Genomic DNA, 15,521 nt, shown 5'->3' on the forward strand with positions numbered 1-15,521 from the left:
CCACGCACCACATCTTATAGCCCACAGTGCTCAAGGTGATTCTTTTGACATTCGCTCTGCCATCCAGCGATCAGTCTCGAGCTCGTGCAACGCATCTGTTGGTGGCCCTGAATCTGATATGAAGCCTGTGAGAACACATGAGTATTTGGTCAGTCCAAGGATCGGATACTCACTTGATTCAACGACGTTGCAATTGCCTTTGTCTTCTGCTGCGTTGGCACAGCGCCTGACTTCCACCTGTCGCTGTGTTTTGATTGATTCACCTTGTAGATTGCGAGTCGTTAGGAATTCAGTCGCTTGATCTGTGCCATGAGTGTCCTCTTCTGATGGGGCAGAATGGATTAAACACCATTCAAAGTGATGAGAAAGCGAAGGACGACTTCGCGCAGCGCTTTCGGCAGGATATTCCTGGACTAGTCCGGTTATCAGAAGTTTGACCTGCGAGTGATAAATCGCGAGAAGAGCTCACCAGTCGTACTTCTCTCCATACGCTTCGATGTCATCGAGTGTCCTTTCCAGCTCTTCTCTCTCTTCTTCCATTTGCTCGATTATTGCCTCTTTCAGATCGAACATTTTGCGTGCGAGAGTCGGTAATAACAAATAATGCTTGCAGCTGATTCAGTCTCGACATTCAAAGTGTCTCTAAGCTGAAACGATGGCGGCCCATAGTGACATTTAGGCGGATTCATCGATTCTGAAAAACCTCGTTTATCGATGTTAAGGCTTACTAAGCGCTCGCAACGTCTACCTCTCTTGCTCGCAATAGCGTTCTTCTTCTTTAAACCCTTACCACCCTCGCCGTCGCCGTCGCCGTCGCCGTCGCCGTGACCCTCGCCCTTACTACCTTCGACATGCTACGCCCTCGCATCGATATCGACCACCTTCGAGAGGAGATCGAGCTCCTTCTTAGAGTTTCCGAGTGGACGCAGGACGCCGTTATCTAATGGCTAAAGGACGAGAAGGGCGTGTTAATTAGCCTACGAACATTCCGCGAGAAGCTCTAGGTATAGGGCATATTAACACAGCCAAAGGTCTGCAAAGATGTGGAATATAGAGCACTGCTGTATGCAAGGATTAAGGAGCTCTTCTAGAAATGGGACTCGAAGGATAAGAGGCTGCTAAGGAACTTAAAGAAGGACGGCTTTAAGCTCTTATTAAGGCAGTTAAGAACGATCCGGAAGGAGCTGGGCTTGTATCGATCAACTCTAAGGGCCGATTAGCCGGAGCACGATAAGATTATACGGATAGCGTTAGAGGGGACGATTGCAAGCGGTGCTCTAGATAACTATAGATATAAGCGGTTAGCAAGGCACCTGCGGAAGGAATTCTACCTAATAGGAAGGTCTGTATATACACTCGCAAGCACGCTCGTAGGCTGGATTCGTCCGCTCGCAAGCACGCTCGCAGGCTGGATTCGTCCGCTCGCAAGTACGCTCGTAGGCTAGATTCGTCCGCTCGTAAACCCTAATTTACGCTGCTTCCCTTGCTCGTAAACTCCCCCGCCTGGCTCGCACGCTAACGCTCGTCTGCTCGTAGGAATCGTATATCTTACATCGCGTATTCCCTTAATCCTGCAGGTTATAATGCACGCCGCCGGAAGGGTGGTAAGGAGGATGTTAAGCGCGGTCGTCCAAAGGCTAAGGGCCCTAATTATATATAGTCGGTAGATGCCTACTACAAGTTCGAGAGCTTTAGTATCTGCTTCTACGCCTGTATTAATGTATATATACGGAAGATTATTTGGATCTACGTAGGCACTATAGCTAAGACAGTCTTCTCGGTCTCCAAGCAGTATTTGGATATAGTCCGAGAACTTGGCTTTACACCAAAGGTGGGCTCGCAACCGGTTGTGCTGTGCTCGCAGCTCTGCAGCCAGCTCTGCTAACTCTATTTATACATAGATTATGCGGGCGGATTATAGCGTAGAGACTCCTATAATAGCTAATATACACCTCTTCTGCTGTGAACTTTAGGAGGGTTAGAGCATTAAGTTCCGTGATAGCTTCTAGTATACAACGAGCAAGGGCAATTAAACGATCGAGCGCTTCTAGGGTCTTAGTGCAACCGTAGTATGGAATCGATAGCGTAATCTCTTCTACCGGCTTCGCGATAGAGGCTTTTATAGCGAGGATAATAGGGCTGACCGTGTAGCGTTCCTTGCTGTCTACGTTCCAATCCTCCGGTTTACGGTCGAGCTGTTTATTAACAGCTATAACGACTACGCTATTCGGAAGTAGGCTAAAGTCGAAGGGCACTTAAAGGGAATCCCTGCTAAGAACTACGAGTACCCTCCTAATAGCGTGGAGGATCGTGGAATCTACCTTGACACAGAGTATCCGCGTATCTAGCGGATGGCGGATTAGCATGCTCAATTCGGTTAGTATCCCCTACGTACAAGCGGCTGCGAGCGGCTGCGAGCGGTTGCGAGACGACTGGGGTTAAGGAGCGGTGTAGGGATTGCAAGCTTGTAGGCTAGCTTCTCGCCCTGCTAGCGTTGCGAGCGTTTTGCGAGTAGTAGCGAGCGCTAACTATTTACAGATCTTGTTGCATACCTTCCTCCGCCGACTCTACTATAGGCTTCCGAGATGCTAGTAGCTAGTAGCTATCCGGAGACGCTAGATAGTCGCGAGCTGGACGCTAACGAGGATAAGATCTATGTAGAAGCATATCTGTACCTCCGCGATGCTGCTGCTCGTTACCTTGCCGCTAGCAATAACCTCGTAGAGTTTTAGACCCCTCCGAAGGGCGCTAAGTTATAGCCGCGTAACCGCATAAGGGACTTCTTCCGTGCTAATAGCTTTGCATTCGACTGAACGATATACAAGGGCCAGCCCTCCTGCTCTTCCTCTTCCTCTTCCTCTTGCTTATTATAGCTACCTCTTAATTCTGCCGCAATCCTGCGGCTCTACCCTACACCTCTTATGCTTCCCTCGGCGATGAGAACTGTAGCTTCTGCGGCTGCCCTCCACCCTCGCGAGCGGCTCTAGCGAGTAACGACGGCGAGCCTGCGAGCGACTACGAGCGCCAGCCTACCCCTCCTAGCTCCGGTGCTCGCGAAGGCTTCTTCATTCCGTAGAGCCGTGCGAACGCTAAGATAAAGAAGGCAGCTAAGACGAAGGCCCGTAAGTTACCTAACGCTGCTGCCAACTTATTAAAGGAGGCTAAGAGGGCTAAGCGTTTGAGGGAGGTATTAGCTAACAGTAAGGGTGCGAGGAGAGGTAGTGCCTAGGACAATAAGGACAAGCTACTGCTGCTGTTTACTGCTAAGTGCTTCCTTTATACCGTTACCCTTACAGATCCGGAGCCTCCTGTAGACGGCGAGGACGCTAACGATAATGCAACGCTAGTCTACTCCGACAAACGTAATAAGATCTTATAGCAAGCATAAGGCGTTGTTGCCGAGATAGACACTATTCTCTAAAACGCTTAGAGGCATAACCGTGGACGGCTCTTCTTAGAGTATCTAATAAACGAGAGCGTAGCTGCGAAGTAGCGGCGAGACAAGAGGCCCTACTACGACATCTATTTAACGAAGGAGTATAGTAGGAATTAGCCTATTAAGCTCGGCGCTAACAACGTAGCCGCTACGAATACTACGATTAGGATAATACAGCTGTTCAATCTAAAGATAACCGGCAAGGCCCCCTTAGCGACCGTTCGGATTACTTACGTTATCTACTCTAGCGGCTGGAAGAATTACGACGATAGCTGGGTATATATGGACTTAAAACGCTCTATAAAGAAGGACGGCGAGCCTACATTCTAGTATGTAATTAGCTACGACGTGCAGACTGATAGTACTGTCCTGCACCCTGACGGGCGTGTATTTAAGGACAAGGACGGCGTTATTCACTATCCGTTTATATAGACTAACAGCTACACTAGCGTCGATAGTAAGAAAGTCCTCGTAGGCCAGAGTTACCTGCTCGTAAGCCAGCTCGCACTGGAAGCACGCTACCTTGCAATAGACGTAGGCCCGTCCGGCAGCAACATCAAGGCGCTCGCAGATTAGTCTGTAGGGCTCGCAAGCCGTTCTCGTGTAGCTCGCACTGCCCTTGGCTCCTCGTAGGCGGAGCGTTCTAGCCCTCAGCCTTAGTAGCGCTCCAGCTCTAAACGCCCTGCTAGCCGCGACCTCTAATTATCGCTGGTAAGCTAGCATAACGACTATATTCTGCTCGACCCTAACACGGACAGCTTGGACGATATAGTAAGGGCTAAGGAAGCCATCGCGAACCGAGCTAAGGAGAACAGTGCTTCTTCGACGATTACCTCCGCAGCAGCTAGTGCGCTAGCGATCCCTTCGGACTCGACGATGCCCTCTTCGTCAGCGACAACGACAATGCCAACGCCTCAGTCAAAGTCGAAGGCCCCTAGCACTGCTGCTAGCACTGCTAATTAAGGGGGTTTAGAGATGCCGGAGGAGGTCGCCGAGCCGGTCGTTAAGCAGGTAGTTAAGCCGATCGTTCAGCAGTAGAAGATAAAGAAGAAGAAGAAGGTTAACGAGCCGGTGGCTGTTAGCACTAGACAGAGCGAGCAGACTATTAAGCTTACCGAGAAGGGTAGGGCTAACCAGAAGGACTAATATATACGAATCTAATAAATATACGCTACCGACGACTCGCTCGTTGCGTACTCGCGGACTGAACGGACTAGCTCGTAGCTAGAAGGAGCAATAAACGTTTATCTTATATCTTAATAGCTTAATATCTTAATATCTTAATTCTCTTCCTTAAAAACGGCTCGCGGCGTGCTCGTAGGCCAAAACGGCTTGCTCGTAAGCGTGAAAACGAGGGATTTAAGCGTGAAAACGAGGGATTTAAGGAGATATATAGCAACTAACGCATTTATTTAGGTATTAACGTGCAGGCTCGCAAGGCTCGCGGAGAGCTCGTAGGCCAAATCGATCTATCTATTGATCTATTACGCCTAGTCTGCCGAACTTCTCGTTAACAGCACGCTGATACTATAACACCGACTGCTTAATCTTAGCAATAGCAGCCTTTAACTTGCTCCGCACGTTATTAACCTCGTCTATAATCTCCTTAATCAGCTCCTCCTTTAGCTAACCTTTTAAGCCCCTTAAACTGCTAATCTTACGCTTTAAATCCGATACCTCCGACTCTAACGTAGCGATCTTGTCCTGCGCCTTATTTATCTCACCTCGCATGCTGCTAACTGCCTTCTTTAATATAGACTTCTTTTCTACCGGCTCCTTCTTAATCTTAACCTAATCTCTAGCAAAACACGGAGGCTTGCCCTTATAATAGTAGTAGGCGTAGGCAGGGAGAGTCGTAGAAGTCTTGTACTCGAGTCCGCGATCCTTGCACTAGCCGCACTCGGTAACTGCCGGAATGCCTGTTTTTTTTTATTAGCCTACGAGCCTTACTAAGAGCCGTACGAGCTATATTACCTTCGTCCGTCTCTATAACTCTACGTATATAATCGTATCTTATAAGCATCTAACGTCTGCTCTTCTTAGTGTTTTTATTGCTGCTCTATGCTCTAACGAGGGCATCGTTCTATTAGAGGTCGGAGATGTACTAGAAGTCTTTAGAGGTGGCTGTAGTAGGCTTGTCGTAGACGAGAAGGTCGGCAGGCAGCTAAGGAGCAGGAGCGATAGCTGTAGTAGATATGGTCGCTAGCTTATCGTCGTTGTCGTCGGAGAGAGAGAGTCCGCGCAGGCGATTGGGGTCGCGAGCCTTACTAAGTTCCGTATTAAGTAGTATCTAACCAGCCATTTTCACGTGCGCGCGCGGTGCGATGTTGCGAGATGTGTGTATTGTATAGCGAGCGCGCTGCGAGCGACGACGAGAGGTGGTGGAAGTAGTAGTGTTAATAAGAGGTTTAAGAGTCGAAGAAAATGACACTTATCTGACCAAACGGCGTATTGGCGCGCACTTACATGTGATTGTTAATGATTAGAGTGACTAGCGTAGTGACTAGCGCAGCTGTATGGCGACAATACAAGCAATTGGCGACAATAGTAGTGGTAGTGGTGTTATTGTAAAGTTGAAAATTGATGAATCCGCCTAAATGTCACTATGGGCCGCCATCAAACAAGCGACCTTTTCGCTCCAAGTACGTCATGCTAAGGCGGAGCTGCATCGATCAACGCCGAGTCGCGTGATCTCGCACATGAGAAATACCAAACCACCTTCGTGCAGCTTCGCTCCTGTCCAGCACAATGTATCGATCGTGGGAGAGGAGTTGCGGCTATCGGCGCGATCTGTTCCGCGACGGTCGGATGTCGATCGGCGGAATGCAGAGATCGTGACCATCTGCCAGCGGATTGGCGCGACGGTCCCAGGAAGGACTACGAACCGACGGCAGAGCCGTCCGTGCCAGAGCCACCCGATGACGACACGGGCATTGCGGGCAGCTTCCGGCTCTACAAACGAGCCGCCCGCGCGTCGCTGGAGAACGGGCCCCTCCTGCCTACACAGACCGCACAACTGCAGGGCCTCTCCGATTCCACTCCCCCGAGTCGGGACAATTTCCGCTCCGGCAAAGACGTCGACATGTTCTCCGCCTGATGAAATCGCTCGGTGCGACTGCGTTCGTTCAGCTGCTCACGACGCTATACAACTCGTGCGTTCGCCAAAAAAACCGCGCAGCTGGAATAGTACCGGCTTTGACGGCGGGGGCTGGGCGAGTTTCCGGCCGATATAGGCGGGCTTCGAGCTACTTAGGCGCAGGCTTCGTTCGCCGCAAGACACGATCAAATGTACCGCGCAGCGGAGTCACAGCAATCACATCACAAGGAAAAAGTCTTTTACCGAATCACATGGCGCTGCAAACGATCTTCCAATGCAGGTTGCAGTGAATCGATCAACACCCAGAATGGCGATTAAGAGACATGAGTCGATCAGAAAACACAATGACGCCGTGACGACTTTCCTCCCGGCGACCAGACGGCATCGCTGTGGGAAAGAAGCAGCAGATCGCTACAGTCTCCTGCTACGGTGGATGTTACAGCAAGTTCCGTCTGTCGCGCTCGAGCAAAGCTCGCTGAACAGCGCCAAGGTAGCCATAAATCAACGAGACAGCAGCAGGGGACTAGAGCGCGCCCATAGTCAACCGCCTGATGATGCGCAGGAATTCCGAAAGTGCAGACGTATAGCAGCCGAGCGGCAGCGTATTCCAAGCCATGAACTACCTGCAGTCTCCCCAATATCGTACGGCACGCCCCTCTCACATCAGGCAGCGAGGATTCCATTAAGCGCGCGGAGAAATCTGCGGCGGCACCCACCTGCGATGCATTTCCACCAATTGTCGACCCGAAGACCTCGCCTTCCCTGTGCTGCTCGAAAATGCCCGTCCATTTCGAATACCGCTCCACAGGCCAGTCAAGCACGTGGTCATATTCTGCTTCTTCTTCGCTCGCAAGTCCTCGAAAGATCCGCCTCAGCATAGCGTAGTCGGGCATTCGCCTGTACACAACGGAGATCGCAGTGAGTTCGCATACTGCGGATTCGATACTGCGTCGGATGATGGATGTGAACCTTATAAGGGACGCTATTATGGCCTGGCTCTTACTAATGGATACCGTTAGTCTTATTATTAGCACTAGGATCAGATTTAATGCTAAGGACATGGACAAGTATACTAATCTGTTCAAATACATCATCCCGAACAGACGTCGGCTTATACAGAAAATGCAGGAGGGTTACTCTTTCACGGTTGTGAGCAAGTCGCACCCCAGATTGTTAAAACCAACGTAGGATTGATAGGATACGTGATCAGCTCGAAGGAGGAGCTGTGGAGCCGGCCCGACGAGGCTCAGGGCAGCGAGGCAACCCGGTTCCATAGTCCCGGGGCCTACGCGCCTCGACACGTGGAGATCGAGTGAAATGCACCACCAATTCACTTCAGCGACGTGATCATCTGTGTTGCTGTCGCGAGCGCCTTTCGCCCTCTACATACATGGCCCAGAAATGACGAGAACTTGGCCAGTGGGCAGCGAATGGTAACGCAAGGGCACCTTGGAAGCGATTGATCAGGGTGACCCTCGATGGCATGCGAGGCGCCCGCATGTGTATCGACCAAGACGTGGCGGATTGTTGGTGTGCTAGCTAATAGGAAGAATGGTATTCGCCGTAAACACCATTCTTCGGGCGAGGCCGTCTCTTCATCAGGCACAGCCATGTCGATTCTGAAAATGCTCACTTATGGCATTCTGAGAATAGCCTAGGACGCCAGGCATGATATCTGAGCGTGTAGTGGCTGATCAATTTGGGCCTGTTGAAACTGCCTGCTTACTCATCGTATAGAACATATAGATGAATCCTCTGTAGTGACAAGACTAAGCTTCGCGGCCGACCCGTTAACAACATCCTAGTCGACACCTGCCGGCGAGCCACGATAAGAAACCACATTCGGTCCTCCGTTGAGACCTCACAGATGTACAGCGACGGCTATTGCGTAGTGCGGGCGGGCAACATTGCTGCTGCATATCCTCTAGCCTTTGCGACATCTGGCGTTGCGCTTCGCGTCGCTGGCGGAGCTCTTCCTCCTGCGCCTCTCGCTGCTGCCTAATTCCATTGCGAAACTCGACGGCTATCTCCTCCATACGGGCGGTGTGCTGATCGTGGGCATTCCGAAACGTGCGTAGTAAGTCATCCCTCTCGTTCGTCTGTTGTCGGTGGTCTTGGTCGCGTCTGTCGACTTCTATTCGGTGATCCTGCTGCATGTCTCGGTGCAAATGCCGGTATTGTTCCAGCATCGCCCGGCTATCTCGGACTCCTGACCGGCCAGCTTGGCAAATTCGCCTACGCTCTACCTCAAGCCTTCCGATCTCGTGCCTGAGGCTCGAGTGCCCCCACTCAGAAGCGCTGCAGTCCGTCCAATCTGAGTAGCAACTGTGCGGCAGCCGCTTACATCTCCCTCTTTTCGCGCAAGGAGCCTTGTCCTGCTGCCGTTCGCTTGCATCCTCGGCTTCGCTGAGTTGGTCGTCATCGGCGCATTCTTCTGTGTCTTCCTTAGACGTGTTCCGTTGGTCTGGACTGGCAATGGCACATCTGGCCTTCTTGACGTATTGAGTAGGCTGACGCGTGCAGCAGACGGATGCAACTGGTACCGCACACCGCAGGAAGGTTGTGTGAGCAGGCTGTGCGCACGACTGTGGCACTGACAGGCAGGAGAGGGGCTGGTAGCAATAGTTGGGCCCAGTGCGCGTACAAGGTGGGCCTTGTCCTGCGTGGCAACTCCGCCCTGAGGGATCATTGCACATCGTGGCCGCTGTCTCGTCTGAGCTGAACCCAGGATCATAAAAGGTATATTTTGCTATGAACAGGAATAGCCTCCCGTGGCGAAGAAGCCGTAACAGGAGAAGCCTATATAGTACAGCTCACAAATGTTATGACCATGCGCGCGAGGTCGTAAGGATATTCGTCGACAAAGTCCGGCATTGTGTACAGCGCGAAACAGGCGTAAGGCGGCTAGCGATAGGTAACGGTGTCTGTTGGAATGCAGTACGCATAAGCAGGTGCTTACCGTTCGGACTGTGAGCACCATCGGCCTCCCTCCTTTCCCGAAGCGCTCTGGGCAGTTTATGCACGAACGTTAGATTCTTCACACAGACACAACGTCGAGCCGCTCAAGTCTGCCGGAGTCTGAAGTTCTTGTTGTGCGATGGCTGAACATGCTTTGACTGCTGGGACCCTAGCGAGTGACATGTGTTGTGAACGTCTGCGTCATTGAAACACTAGTGCTGGCGTGGCACGCAGTCACTAGGCATGGAACTGCGACACTGCAGTGTCTGCACACCCTCGCAAACTCGCCGCCGGGTCCCAAGTATCTTCCCACTTGTCTCTATAGAAGACTCTCCCATTTTTCCGGGCACACTTGATGACACGGTCGATAGCCCAAGTAGGTTGCCCCTACAGCTCAGATGGCACAGGGACGACGCGAATTTCAGACAGGTCAGGGCTGCTGGTACGTCCTCTAGAACAGCATTATATACCTGACACCTCTACGGTCGTGTGGGACGTGAATGAGGCGGGCTGATCAGGGTGCATGGTAGACGCCATTGCGGCAGTATCTGCGGGTGTCGTAATGCTTCGCTTTGTTTGCCAAAATCAACGACAGACTACAATACGTGCCTGGAGCTGAGCAATTATTGATAACGCTGACTTGTTTGCCGCTCAACTGTCCAGCCACCCGTATGCACGATCTTCAATTCTGGGAGAAATGGATTCTCGTGTGTATAGCTTCTCCGTTCGCTTCGAATATGCCATCAAGTCGTCGATCGATAGTAAACAACGAAGCACCAATCCACCTTTCGCTATAGTGCATACTACGCCACAGACGTGGTTACGGTGTATCTAGACAGGAGATATATCGTCTTGTAACAGCTCTGCTGCTATGGTATGGCCTATCTGTTGCGCCCGTTCGTATGGCAGACGCCCATACGTATCCCTTACAGATTTATCAGCCCCATTGTCTAGCAGCAATTTGATAACTTCTAGATGACCAGCTGCTGCTGCCTTATGGAGCGGAATGCCAATTCTGGAAAACTCACAGTCTACGAAGGGCTCCCGATAGTTGCGATACATTAACGTATTCATGTCTGCACCTAGCCGTAAGGTGTACTTGACCATAGTCAAGTGATTAGCTTGCTCTCGCCATATAGCACTACAGTCGCCGTAACGTGCATCCTGCCATAGCGAACAGCCGGGTATGGGGAAACGTAGTGGCGTCCGGTGCCAGAAACTATTATGTTTCTTACTACACTTGGGCTATAATATCTTGGGACTCCGTAGGCTACAAGCATATACTTCCTTCTTCCTTAGTCCGAGCTTTCCATGCCTATAGCAGCAGGCTGGTGCACGTAATTGCCAGAAAGGAGTGATTCCCTTAGACTATACAGTTTCCCGCCCGAGCGAAGGCGTAGCTCTACAGGACTACATATTGCTTATATCTACGCCAAAATCTGGTGGCACGTGCCGAAGTAGCCCTGCTACAAGTGCGCAATTATTTGTGTGTATTGGAGGAGGACAGAGATAACTTGCAGGGATGTGAAGTCAAAGAGACAGGCTGAGACAGCTGGGCTTGAGAGATCATCCACTTCCTGTACGGCGCACTACTGCTCAGCTACGGAGTACTATAGTCAGCTATCCGACAGACTACTGTTGTGGATCATCAGACTGACTATTAGTGAAGTGCACGTAACTAGTACTAAGGTATTTACACACACAGATAGCTAAAGTGAGAATCTTATACTTAAGATTCTCTCTGCATAATAATATATACCTGCTAATTAGAGGTCTTCTTTTACTTAGCTTAAGTCTAATTATAACAGGTTATAAGCCCGGCGTAACTACTGCATACTTAAGGAAGAATTATCTGTTCTAAGCGTAGCTACTAGAACCTTACTATATACTATTTAGACAGTTAACTAGCGAGCCGAGAAAGAGCTAGTTATAATAACAGCCGTAATATAGGCTAATAAGTTTAAGACTACGAAAGAGAATAAAGTCCTAAGAAAGGGAAGTAACTTCTTAGACTAGTTAAGGATACTTAAAGCAGCCCTTATAGATAAGGAGGTGTTAGGCTATGTCTTTTATAACATTTCCTAATGCCCTGCCTAACTAAAGCTAGGAATTAAAGTTAGATATCCCTCTCTACTAACTAAGGAGAGTACTACTTTATCCTCCTAGGCTCTAACTCCTTCCTAAAAAGAAGAAGGGGATACTCTAGTAATAGAACCTATTCTAACTAGTAGACTAAGACTAACTCCTTTCTAAGTCTAGTATAAGTATAACCTAATTATATATAGGATTATTAGCAAAAGGATTAACTAATCTCTAAGGCCTAACTTTAGGGATATAGAGAAGATAGCTAAGGAACTATATAATACTATTATAGCTACCTATAGGCCTGTTATAATTATAAATATTTATAATAGCCTAAGGATTCTTAGAATTAGTAATATTAAGATCTAAGGAATAAATACTTAGAAGTACTATAAGGACTTCTAGAAGTAGTATTATAAGTACATCTCTATAATAGAATAATACTCTAGGTCTAAGAACATTTTAGTCTTAAAGCTTACCTTTAGTAATAAGCAGATTAGGCTATTCTTTATCTAGGGCCTCTACTATCTAGAATACCTAAGAAGCTAGAGATAATCCTATTATATTAAGAATATAACTCTTAAAGAGCTAATTACCTTATTAATTAAGGAACCTCCTTTATAGATATAGAGGATAGTAGGAGGATTTAGGGGTACTATAGTAGATAATAATTAGTATACTAAGTGTACCTATTATATCTACATAAATATAGATTGCTTTAAGAAGTACCCTAATAAGGCCCTAAAGTCCTAGGTATATAAAGGAAAAGGAGGATCTAATAAGGACAAAAAGAAGTCCTAAGATAAGAGTAAGAGATATAATAAGAAGGGAGGAAAGGGTACTATAACAATTAAGCCTATCTCCTCTTCTAATATAGGCTTAGGCTCTAATTTAGATAGCTTATTTATAGGAGTAGCAATTACTGCCGCTAGAATACAAAGGAGTAATACTATTATCTAAGATTCTAGTATATTATACTACTTCTTTAATAATAAGTCCTAGTTCTTAGACCTTAAACCCCTAGAAACCCTAATTAGGTTCTCTTAAGCTATTAGACAAAGCATAGTTATATACTTAGGAAGTATAAGGATTATAATAAAGTATAAGGGGAATAAGTTAAACATTACCTTACAAGATGTGTTATACTCTCCTAACTCTAATTACAACCTTATCTTAGTAGAGACTCTCTAGCTAAAGTATAAGGTCTACCTAGATAGGCTATCTTTATATATTCTAAGGAATAATAAGAAAATAGGCAAGGTTTAGTCTACTTATAATATTCTAATCCTCTAGAATGTAATTATATCTCTCCCTAAGGGAAGTACTAAAGTTGCTTCTACAACTAATAGGAATATGTCCTATCTAGCCTTTATTATACCTAAGGCTAATATAATAAGATAGCACTAGAGACTAGGCTATATAGGGAACAAGATTCTTAGTATAATAAAGGCTTAAGTCTAAGGACTTAAGTAGATTAATATATTTATACTTAAGTACTATAAGCTATGCAAGCTTATAAGGTTATAAAGAGTAGTATTAAGAACTCTAAGACTAATACCTTAATCCTTATTAGATAAGGTCTATACTAATATTATAGAACTAATCTTTCTACTAGACATCTTTAGATATAAATACATCCTTATAATTACTAATACAAAGTTAAGAAGGAGATAGGCTATCTTCTGTAAGCTTAAATTACAAGCTGCACAAATTATTAAGAAATAGACTACTAAGATATTTAACTAGTATAAAAAGATAGTTAAGATCTAGTTCTTAGATAGAGGAGGAGAGTTTAATAATAATAATCTAATTACATTTATAGAGAATAAGGGACTAAGATAGGATTTCTTAGCTCCCTATACTCCTAAGTAGAATAGAATTGTAGAATTATCTAACAAGGTTATCCTTAATAAGGCAAGAGCAATAATAATTAACTCTAGCCTACTTCTCCCTCTTTAGAGTTTTGTAGTTACATATACAATCTTCCTTACTAACAGGCTAGTATGCCTATTAACTAATAAGATTCCTCTTTAGGAATTTAATTAAGATCTTAATACTAGAACTTTATATATTAATCTAATAAAGATTAGGAGATTTAGATGTAGAGCATATTTATATAATTAGGGGAGACCTAATTTATAGAAGTTCTATCCTAGAGTAGAGAAATACTAGAATCTAGGATTCTAAGAGAATACTTTAACTAACTATATAGTTTAAAAGTTTGAACTATCTACCCTTGCTAGGTTTTAGTATAAGATTATAACCTCTCTTTATATAATATATAATAAGGATAAGGTATATAGTATAATACCTGCTGCCTTAGACTTTTAGGGGGAGAGTTTCCTACAACTAATACAACCTATTACTATAGAATAGGAAGTCTATACTATCTATATTAAGGATTAAGATTAGGGCTAGGATGCCTAAGGGCAAGATGCCTAACCTCTTACTACTTCTTATCTTTAAGAAGTAGAGAATATGTTTAATACTATATAAAGAGAGAGAAACTAAGCCTTTTTTTTAATATTTTAAGGGGAGCAAATATTAGGTTAGGACATATAGTCCTAGGATAATTAATATAAGTAATCTAAGCCTAATTAGCTAGAGGCTATTAAGTATAAAGAAGCCTCCTAGCTAGCTTAGGGGGAGTATGTTTTTAAGGAAACAGGAAGTCCTAAGGGATTCTAAGGAAGTCCTAAGGGATTCTAGGAGTAGGCTAATACCTTATTAATATAGCTATAACATTAAGTATTAGCAGAGAATTGCCCTAAAAGGGAAGACCTCTAAGATTATACTATAACTCCCTTCTTAGATATTTATATTATAGGAAAGAGGAAAATAGGGAGAAGCCTTAAAAGACCTAAGAAATTAGGCAATAAAGCAAGTCCTAAAAGCTTAGGCATATTTAGACTCTTAAGAAGTAGAAGATTAGTTATAAGAAAAGACTATAGTAAGATCTAGAAGATAGGATTTAAAGTAACAAATCCTAATCTATCTAATCCTAAGATAGTTAAGGAAGCTCTCTCTAGATCTAACTATAAGGAATAGGAGAAAGCTATTATTAAGGAAGCTAAGTTACTTAAGTCTATAGGATGCCTTAAATAGAAACTTATTAGCACCCTCCCTAAGGGGAGAGTCCCTCTTATAAGGAAATAGGTCTTTAAGATTAAGGTACTCCTAAATAGAACTGTAGAGAAGTATAAGGCTAGATAAACAGCTAGGGGATTTATATAAAGGAAGGGACTTAACTATATTAATACCTTTGCTCCTACCCTAAGAGCTGTAATAGGGAGAATACTTCTATCCCTCTTAGTTAACTTTAGCTAGAAGAGGAGATAAGTTAATATTAAGATTATATTCTTAAATCTAAACCTAGATAAGCAGATCTTTATTAAGCTACTAGAGGGAGCTTATCTCTTTAAGAAAGATGCCTACAAGTATATTATATATATTAAGAAAGGACTATATAGGCTTAAGTAGGCAGCTGCTCTTTAATACTACGATACTATAGATACTCTCTAAAAGCTTAGTCTAACAAGAACTGTTAGCGATACTTGCCTCTTTTAAGGGAAAGGCATCCTTGTTCTCCTTTATATAAATAACTTCTAGATCTTTAGATAGTTAGACTATAAGATTAACAAGCTAATTAAGGGATTAGAGCAGAAGTACATAATTAAGGTTATTAATACTAATGTCTTTCTTAGACTTTACCTAAAGGAAGGGAAAGATAGCTCTATGTCTATCTCTTAGGAACACTATTTTAAAGACAAACTTTAAGGATATAGTCTTAGTAATGTAAAGAGTGTTAAGTACCCCCTTAATACCCTCCTTAAACCCCTCTAGGATAAAGGAACAAAGGAGGACTATAATCTCTTTAACAAGATTATTAGGGAACTGCAACATCTGTTAAACTATACTAGACTAGATATTAGTTTTGCTATTAACTAT

Source organism: Zymoseptoria tritici, chromosome 14, assembly GCF_000219625.1.
Source record: "Zymoseptoria tritici IPO323 chromosome 14, whole genome shotgun sequence".
Lineage (NCBI taxonomy): Eukaryota > Fungi > Ascomycota > Dothideomycetes > Mycosphaerellales > Mycosphaerellaceae > Zymoseptoria > Zymoseptoria tritici.